The sequence below is a fragment of the Benincasa hispida genome, chromosome 4 (assembly GCF_027475165.1).
Source record: "Benincasa hispida cultivar pf3 chromosome 4, pf3_genome.v1.1, whole genome shotgun sequence".
In the NCBI taxonomy this organism is placed as follows: domain Eukaryota; kingdom Viridiplantae; phylum Streptophyta; class Magnoliopsida; order Cucurbitales; family Cucurbitaceae; genus Benincasa; species Benincasa hispida.
The window spans coordinates 26,686,352-26,696,009 of record NC_143481.1 but is presented as its reverse complement, the minus strand read 5'-3'; positions in this window follow the sequence as shown (position 1 = coordinate 26,696,009).

Here is a 9,658-nt window from a genome sequence, read left to right as displayed (position 1 = left end):
GTTTATTGAGCTGGCGCTGTTGAGCCAACTCTCACTCATACAAATCTAAGGACAATCTCGAATAAACAGAAGTTCATAGTTAGCTCAGGATTAAGATCAAGTTATATAGGCCATCATTGTGAAATAGTCAGTCTTAAATAGTAAACAACGTTATAAAATAAGAGTGACTTATTTCTTGGTCTGATTTTGCGCAAACTCATTGCACATGACGTCCCCACTCCTCATGTCACTACATGTACGAACTAGGATCACTTCGTCTGAAGCACTTTACAACTCCTTGTAACGACAACAGAGTAGGCCGCATCCGATAGTGTTACTAAAATAAGGCACCCAACCTTATTCATATACTATAGATCATTTGGACTATTTGCTCGAACCTGATCCGCTCTTATGTCTCCACATAAAGTTCAAGTACTCATGTAATAGTTATGGATCTTTTAGTTTATTGGATTTATTTCTAAAACGAAATAAGCAATTCATATATTCAATAACAACTTTATTGTATCAAACTTCAATAACAAATTTATTGAATTTCAGAATAAGTTTATTGTTTACAAACCACGAGTTTTAGGACATAAAACCCAACAAATAAAGCGTTTGCTCTTATGTCTCCACATAAAGTTCAAGTACTCATGTAATAGTTATGGATCTTTTAGTTTATTGGATTTATTTCTAAAACGAAATAAGCAATTCATATATTCAATAACAACTTTATTGTATCAAACTTCAATAACAAATTTATTGAATTTCAGAATAAGTTTATTGTTTACAAACCACGAGTTTTAGGACATAAAACCCAACAAATAAAGCGTTTGCTCTTATGTCTCCACATAAAGTTCAAGTACTCATGTAATAGTTATGGATCTTTTAGTTTATTGGATTTATTTCTAAAACGAAATAAGCAATTCATATATTCAATAACAACTTTATTGTATCAAACTTCAATAACAAATTTATTGAATTTCAGAATAAGTTTATTGTTTACAAACCACGGGTTTTAGGACATAAAACCCAACAAATAAAGTGTTTGCTCTTATATCTCCACATAAAGTTCAAGTACTCGTGTAATAGTTATGGATCTTTTAGTTTATTGGATTTATTTCTAAAACGAAATAAGCAATTCATATATTCAATAACAACTTTATTGAATCAAACTTCAATAACAAATTTGTTGAATTTCATAATAAGTTTATTGTTTACAAACCACGAGTTTTAGGACATAAAACCCAACGAATAAAGTGTTTTTATTTTTAGGAATGGAATGGAGCTAGGCTTTGGTTCAATGAAAAGTAGCTTGTATGTACTAAGGTCGTTAGTTACAAAAGTCGTGCTAAATATTGAAATGTTCAAAATGGCAAAAACTGTTAAAAGACTGAGAATTTCTCCTAAAGAAAATGCCCATTTTTGGCATCTAAGGTTAGGTCACATTAATCTTCATAGGATTGAGTGATTGGTGAAAAGTGAACTTCTAAATGGTTTAGAAGAAAACTCTTTACCTGCATTTGAGTCATGCTTTGAAGGTAAAATGACAAAATGACATTTTACTATAAAAGGTTATAGAGCCAAAGAGACTTTGGAGCTTATACATTCAGATCTCTACGATCCGATGAATGTAAGAGCACGATGAGGATATGAATATTTCATCTCTTTCATAGATGATTATTCTACATATGGGTATCTATACCTAATGCAACACAAGTTTGAAGCACTTGAAAAGTTCGAGGAGTACATGATTAAGGTTGAAAACTTATTAGGTAAAAAGATAAATTAAAGGATTGCCCTCATAAGTAGAAGTTCACAACTCACTCAGGATTAAGGTCAAATTACCTATAGTCATCCTGGTGAAATGTAAGTCTCTTCTAGTAACAACGTTATATGGAGAAACTTAACATTTTGTGGTCCGGTCTTTATGCAAACTCTTTTGTATAAGACACTCTTGCTCACATGTCTCCACAAGAATGATCAAGATCAAATCATTTGTAGTACTTTACTGTCACATCCCGCCCCGAACACGCCTCCTGTGCCCGGAGGGGAGGCGTGAAGGACCACAAATACCATCCTTTTGTGATACCTACTGGCCACCTGAACCTCTTTACTCTCATAAAACTTTAAGTCAAAGATGTAAATAACAACTGTTTGATTAAGCTCATTTTATTTCCAACAGTACAATGTTTATACAACTCTTAGGCTTAACTACAAAGTTTATAATAAAAACTCTAAAACCCGAAAGTGTGCATGTGGCTGTGGCAGACCTTGACCTTAGCAGCACCCTGAAACTTCTCACCTTTCGCTACCTAGGAAGAAAACATGAAAAGAAATGAATGAGCTTCAAGAAGCTCAGTGAGTGATACGCAATTTCTAAAGTCTATTTCAACTCATAAAATAACAAACATATCACAATACGAGGTTAATATTTAAACCTTAGCTTTGAATATGTTCTTAACTCTATCTACACGTACTGTAGATAGTTAAACTGATACTACTTAGAATGAGTCTGTTCTCAACTCTACCTACGCACATGGTAGATAGTTAAACTGATAAATCATAAACGCTTACTCTCTTGTGTTCCCTATGTTTCCTATGTGCACATAGATCCCCGCTTATGGGCTCAAAAGCTAGGCCTATCGGCCCTTTGACCATCCCATACGAGTTTCTTCTCACAGGCTGAGGAACTAGACCTCCCGATCCCCTGACCATCCCATGAGGTTCTACTCCTGGTCTCAGTAACTAGGTCTATTGACCCCCTGACCATCTCGTTCACATATCTCTTCTCATTTTAATTATTCATTCACAACATAAGCATAAACATATACTCTATAAGATATGCTTAAGACTTAAAGGAAATTACCATTCACCTTGGTAAGGTAGGAACCTTTCTCTCTAGAAATTCCTTGGTTTCCTCGGGCTCTCTTTTACCATTCACCTTGGTAAGATAAGAATCTTTCTCTCTAGAAATTCCTTGGTTTCCTCGGGCTCAGATTACTCATAGTTCCAAATCTTAGTTCGAGATACTTCATTCTACAAACATGTTCTAAAATTTCTTAGAAAGCTTACGTTAAAATCTTAGCTCATAACTTCTCGTGATTTGGTTGGAATCCTTAAAACATCAAGACTGACTCAAGCTTACCCGAGAGCTTGACCCTTCTGCCTTTTCCTCACTCTCTAGCATGATTCCCTAGAGCTTCTTTGGCGGCCCTGCCTTGAAAACTAGACTCTCTGAGCTTTCAAGTGGCTTTAGAATCACTCAAAATGCACGAGTATTCTGGGATAAATCCTCGTCCCAAGTTGATGCTACTTCTAGACCTCACTGTCTGACAACATCTCTTCCTCTTGGAACCGCTTGATCTTCCTCTGAATCTGCTCTCAGACCCTCTTCCTACTGTTCTTTGAAGAGAATTTATGTTATGAGCTGAAGAGACACCTTGTGGTGGTATTTATAGGCCAAAGGAACCGATCTTTCTCATTTTTTAAAGCTTCCAATGCAAGACACCTCCTTCTTTAACAACTTTTGGAGTTTGCACCAAGCTTTGCCACCACCTACTTGAAGGAGGTGGTGGCTAAGTGTGAAGTCAAAAAGAAATCATGCATTTGGTGTTAAGAAACATTAACGCATGAGGCTCTAATGAGGCTAAATTTGTAGAGGTTATTAAAGCCTTAAAGCCAAGGACAACCATGCATTGAGCTTATGAAGATTGCCCAACCGTTGGCATGACAACGGATGTATTTTGGTCGAAGTGTTAGCAAAGAGGCATTGCCCAAAGGTTACTCATGCGTTGGTCTGATGTGATGATGCGTGAGCGGGAGCGAGAGGGCTAGACAAGGAGCGCAAGACGCTGGGCATTTGAGCACGATCGCATAGTTGCATGCAGTGCTAAACGATAGCACTAGACGATAGCGCTAAACGATGGACTTGGGCATTACATGATCAACATAAGCACTAGACGATAGCACTAGATGATAAGCGTGAGCGTTACACGATAGGCAAAGCGTTAGATGATGGGCGTTGCATGATAGACGCAGTGCTAGACGATAAGCGGACTTGCTAAACGATGGGCGTGATGCGTTAGATGATAGGCATCAGCGCTATACGATGAGCGACAACGAGATCGTTAACAGCGAGAGCTACACAATGAGCGACAGATCGTTGATAGCGAGAGCTACGGGATGAGCGACAGTGAGAGCTACATGATGAGGGCAGCGAGAGATCACTAAACGATGGAGCTATGCGATGGGTGCAAGAGCTACACGATGAACTAAACGATGGGCCAAGTGTTTATGTGATGTTGAGGCTTGCGTTACGCAAGGCTGATGAATTCACTCGGATAAGTAGCTGTACTGAGAGGAGGTTGAGAGAGAAAGTACAGCTACTTATCCGAGTGAATTCATCAGCCTTGCGTAACGCAAGCCTCAACATCACATAAACACTTGGCCCATCGTTTAGTTCATCGTGTAGCTCTTGCACCCATCGCATAGCTCCATCGTTTAGTGATCTCTCGCTGCCCTCATCATGTAGCTCTCACTGTCGCTCATCCCGTAGCTCTCGCTATCAACGATCTGTCGCTCATTGTGTAGCTCTCGCTGTTAACGATCTCGTTGTCGCTCATCGTATAGCGCTGATGCCTATCATCTAACGCATCACACCCATCGTCTAGCAAGTCCGCTTATCGTCTAGCACTGCGTCTATCATGCAACGCCCATCATCTAGCGCTTCGCCTATCGTGTAACGCCCATGCTTATCATCTAGTGCTATCGTCTAGTGCTTATGTTGATCATGTAATGCCCAAGTCCATCGTTTAGCGCTATCGTCTAGTGCTATCGTTTAGCACCGCATGCAACTACGCGATCATGCTCAAATGCCCAGCGCCTTGCGCTCCTTGTATAGCCCTCTCGCTCCCCCTCACGCATCATCACATCAGACCAACGCATGAGTAACCCTTGGGCAATGCCTCTTTGCTAACACTTCGACCAAAATACATCCCTTGTCATGCCAACGGTTGGGCAATCTTCATAAGCTCAATGCATGGTTGTCCTTGGCTTTAATAACCTCTACAAATTTAGCCTCATTAGAGCCTCATGCGTTAATGTTTCCTAACACCAAATGCATGATTTCTTTTTGACTTCACACTTAGCCACCACCTACTTGAAGGAGTTCAAATATATTAATTGAATATGAATTTGATTCAAATTAAAACTATAGGTTAAAATTAATGTGTATTAGATGCACATTAAAACTATGGGTTATGAGAGAAATTCAATTGAATACGACTCAAATGTAGGCTAAATTAAATATTTGATATTTAATTTGATAATTATTTAATTGGAGAATTAAATAGTTATTTAATTTAATTTGATTTGATTAAATTAATTGAATTAAAAGTATAAGTTATGTGAGAGATGTTTCATGCAAATATGATTTAAATGAAATTATTAACTAAATTATATTTAATTAATTATTAAATAGTTTAATTAATTTAATTAATTAATTAATTAAATCATATAACTAGGGGAGTTATCTGAAATGTGGGCTATCTCATTTTTCCTCACTCTTCCTCATTTGGTTGAAAAACCTTCAAAACTTTTTTACATGTTATAAGGATTCTCTTCTCATAATTGTTTTGTGCCATAGAGAGCTCTAAAAAAAGTCTCATTTCCTTCTCCCTATTATTATTTTGGTTCTCACAAACCAATACCCAATAACTCCCAGTGAATAAGAAGGTTGCCCATTGGTGGTGTTCGAGAAATCCTAAGGAGAATTAACATTCAAGTCTTTAAACGAAGATATACTGGTATTTCACATTTTCTAAATTAATTTCGTGTAAGGTCCTAATATTTTCTGCTACATTAGAGCTTTTACCCTACAGATATAATCCTCAAGTATCGAATAGAAGTGTAGTGGAACCTCATAAATAGTCATAGTATGATCTATCCATGGTTGAACTCTATCGAATAACGGTATGCTATTGTGAAAAGAAATTAACCTATATAATAGTTAGATAGATGGATGACTACTTTAGGGGAGGCTCAGTTGGTCATTTGTTCGAGGAGAGGATTGTTGGGAATGCGACCAGGGTTCCACATTGGTTAAACAAGGAGATGATAGTGGGTACATAGGTGTATATATATGTAATTTCAATTGATTGAAAGTATAAAGTCTTTATTTTATTGAACCTATCTAGGATCTTGAAAAGAGAAAATGAATTTTGATCTTTATGGATTTAGTAGAATTTTAGTAGAATTTCTCAAAGGAAATAAACCAGTGGATCTTCACATATTTTGGTGCATATTCTCATATGATTAAACTATTTGAAATAACTACTATAAAGCCTTGATAGCATTTCTATAATACATCAAAAAGATGAACTACCAAATAATGGTGTAAGAACTTTAATAGTACTTTAGTAAATATCCCTTGATACATGTTTACTCAAATTTATTTGAGCTAGTCGTGTGATTATTTGTTTGTATGTTGATGACATACTGATCTTTAGTACAAACATAGATGTAAGTTATAATACTAAGTTATTTATGTCCTCACAATTTGAAATGAAAGATTTAGCTAAGGTTAATGTGATTCTTGGTGTTACTAAAAATGGATTTTCTTTATATCAATCACACATTGAAAAATGTTAAAGAGATTTGATTGATTTGATGAGAACACCTTATGATGCTAGTATGAGTATTAAGAAAAATAAGGGAGATAGTATTTGTCGATCTGAATATGCAAATATTATAGGAAGTATCATGTTTTTTACGAATTATATTAGACCTATTATTGCATATGTTGTGAGAGGATTGAGTAGATATATACATAATCATAGAGATCACTGGGTTGCTATTATCATTCATCAAGACATCTTAAGGGTACTATAGATTGTTGTTTGCGTTTTAATATTTTTTACCATATTAGAAGGGTATTATATCCAAACTAGATAACTTAGAATGGCGAAGTAAACTTTATTAGTGGATATGTGTTCTTATTGGGTAGAGGAGTTACTTCATGGAAGTGTGAATTTATTGCTCTAGAATTAGCAGGCATTAGTATGAGTGACTTAAAAGCCTACTGGGAGATGTACCATTGTGGGGGGCATTATACTAGTCCAAGAATAATGCATGTATTGGCAAAGGAAGCATATACGCCTCAGATATGGAGCTATGAAACAGTTGTTTAAAGGAGGAGTTATCTCCTTGAAGTTTGTGAGGTTTGAGAGGAACTTGGAGATCTTCTAACCAAAAGCCTAACAAGAAGAATAATTCAAGAATCATTGGACTCAAACCCTTATAGTAGTCCATAGCCCTTTATTTAGGTGGTCTTTTGTGATATACTTGATGATCCATAGCTCTTTATTTTGGTAGTTATAGTGTGGACTTGATGGATAGAACTAAACTCTTAAAATTCCACAACCATTTCTTTGGGTGGTCTTGGTATGGACTTGATGGATAATTATAAAATCTTCATAGCTTAGTTTTTTTAGTAGTTTGTCTATAACAGACTTGATGAAGTTGGTTCTAGTACGGACTAGATGATGGAAGTCTTCATAGCTCAGTTTTTAGGTGGTTTATCTCTAACAAATTTGATGAAGCAATTGACGTGATTGTGAAGGTGTGACAACCTTTTATGTAAGAGTTTAAGGGTCTCTTTCTAGAGCTTTCACAATGACCTAAGGTTTTAAGTGTATGGCCTTAACTAGCACATGGTTTACTATTGTTATCGTGGAATCAAGAAAAATACGAGGATTGAAATGTGTTGTGGGGGTTTCATTCATAACTATGGAAAGTTCGAAAGGTAACTTACTTTCTCTAGTCAGATTGTTGCCCTACCTCACTAAGCATTAATTCAAATTGATAAATATTGATGTTTAAGTTTATACTCCTTTCTTTGCTCAGATAAAATATTTTATTAATGTTTTCATTAAAATGCTAGTCATTAGTGGGGAATTGTTGGGAATGATTTATCATTGTAATGACTTCTACATTTAAGTTTGTGACCGTTTTAATGTTACAATTTGAAAATTGCATTTACAATTATTGTAACTTTTTTGTAGTTACAATTCGGACGTTTTAAATAAGCTTAACCGTTGTAGATCTAAAATTAATTTTGGATCTAATATGTTTTCCTACAAATTGAGAAGAAAGATTTTGGTTTTGTAAGATAGTTTTCTTCTTCTTCCAATTTTATATCTATTTGATTTTCTCTAAGAAAGTTATTCTTTGATTCCATTCCTTATTTCAATGAGTGCACGTCTGAGATTGGAGGTTGTGTAAACTGTGGGGAGCAACTGACGATTGCGATTTGACACCAAGGTCGAACCGAATTTTGCTTTTCAATGCAGTAGATCTTCTACTACACAACAATAATCGACATTTGATACCAACATTAAGAACACAGGAAAAAACAAGAATCGAAAAATACCGGAAAATGCTAGTTGGGTGGAGGAACCAATACAAATCCATCATTCTTTGAACAAAATTCGCAAGCTTAGAAGTTCGAAAGATGAAATTTTGAAGGCAAAGAAAGAGATCAGTGAGTTGTGCGAAGTTGAGTAGAGTGAACAAAGCATAAATCCAGAGATATTAAGCACATTGAATCTCGTCAACTAAGCTCAACAACATTTGAACAACAGAGACATAGTGATTGCTTCAACTCTGACCTTTGACGAACTTGACGAATTGAAGAGAAATTGAAGCTAAATGGCTTGGCCTGAATCTTCGGGGCTTTGAACTTTCATTTGCTTTCTCCATGTCCTTCAACCTCTGTCTCTACTCCGTGTCTTTCCTTTTCTTTTTTTTTGTTTGTTTAAATTCTATTTTGGTATATGAATTTTGAATCTGGTTCTATATTGGTCTTTAACTTTAAAAAACATCTATTTTAGTCCCTAATTTTTTTTAAAAAGCGAGTATTTTGATCCTTATTATTAAGATTAGATAAAATATGTTTAAGGATGATATTACATTTAGCATGAGTTGAGCAAAATAAAAATGAAAACCACCAACATGCCAAAAATGTTGAACAACCAAAATCTTGGACGCAAAATTACTTGAAATCTCTAAAGAAAATTGTTTTACCACCTAATTCAAAATTGAAACCCTAGATTTTTTAAAATGACTAATTTATTTGGTAGGCTAGTCATTTAAAAGTACAAGTCATCACACCATTATGTTTAGGAGTTAATAAAATCTTAATAACATAGACCAAAATAAACACTCTTTAAAAGTTCAAGGACTAAAATAAACATTTTTTAAGTTTAGAGACATAATAAGATTCAAAATTTATGAAGCATTTAAACCTTTTTCTCTCTCTTATAATTTAGTTTTTATTTTAAGATTGCTCTTTTTTCTAAAAAAGGAGAAAATTACTGTTCGAGGTTTGTTTCTTCGTAGCTATCTATAATCTGCATTCAATCTCAACTTCACCATTCTTCTTCTTCGGCAGCTCTTCAAAAAAAGGTTTCTCTTTCTTCGTTTTATTTTTTCAATATGCAATTGAAAATCTGCTTCTCTCTTAATTTTAAGTTTTTAATAATTTTATTATGAACCCTCTTCCAACCATTTGGAAAATTATCTTTTGGATTTGATTTTAGTTGGTTTGATAATTGATTTTGTGTTCTTTGAGCATGTTTTTTTTATGTATATATTTTGCATATAATTTATTAATTATTAT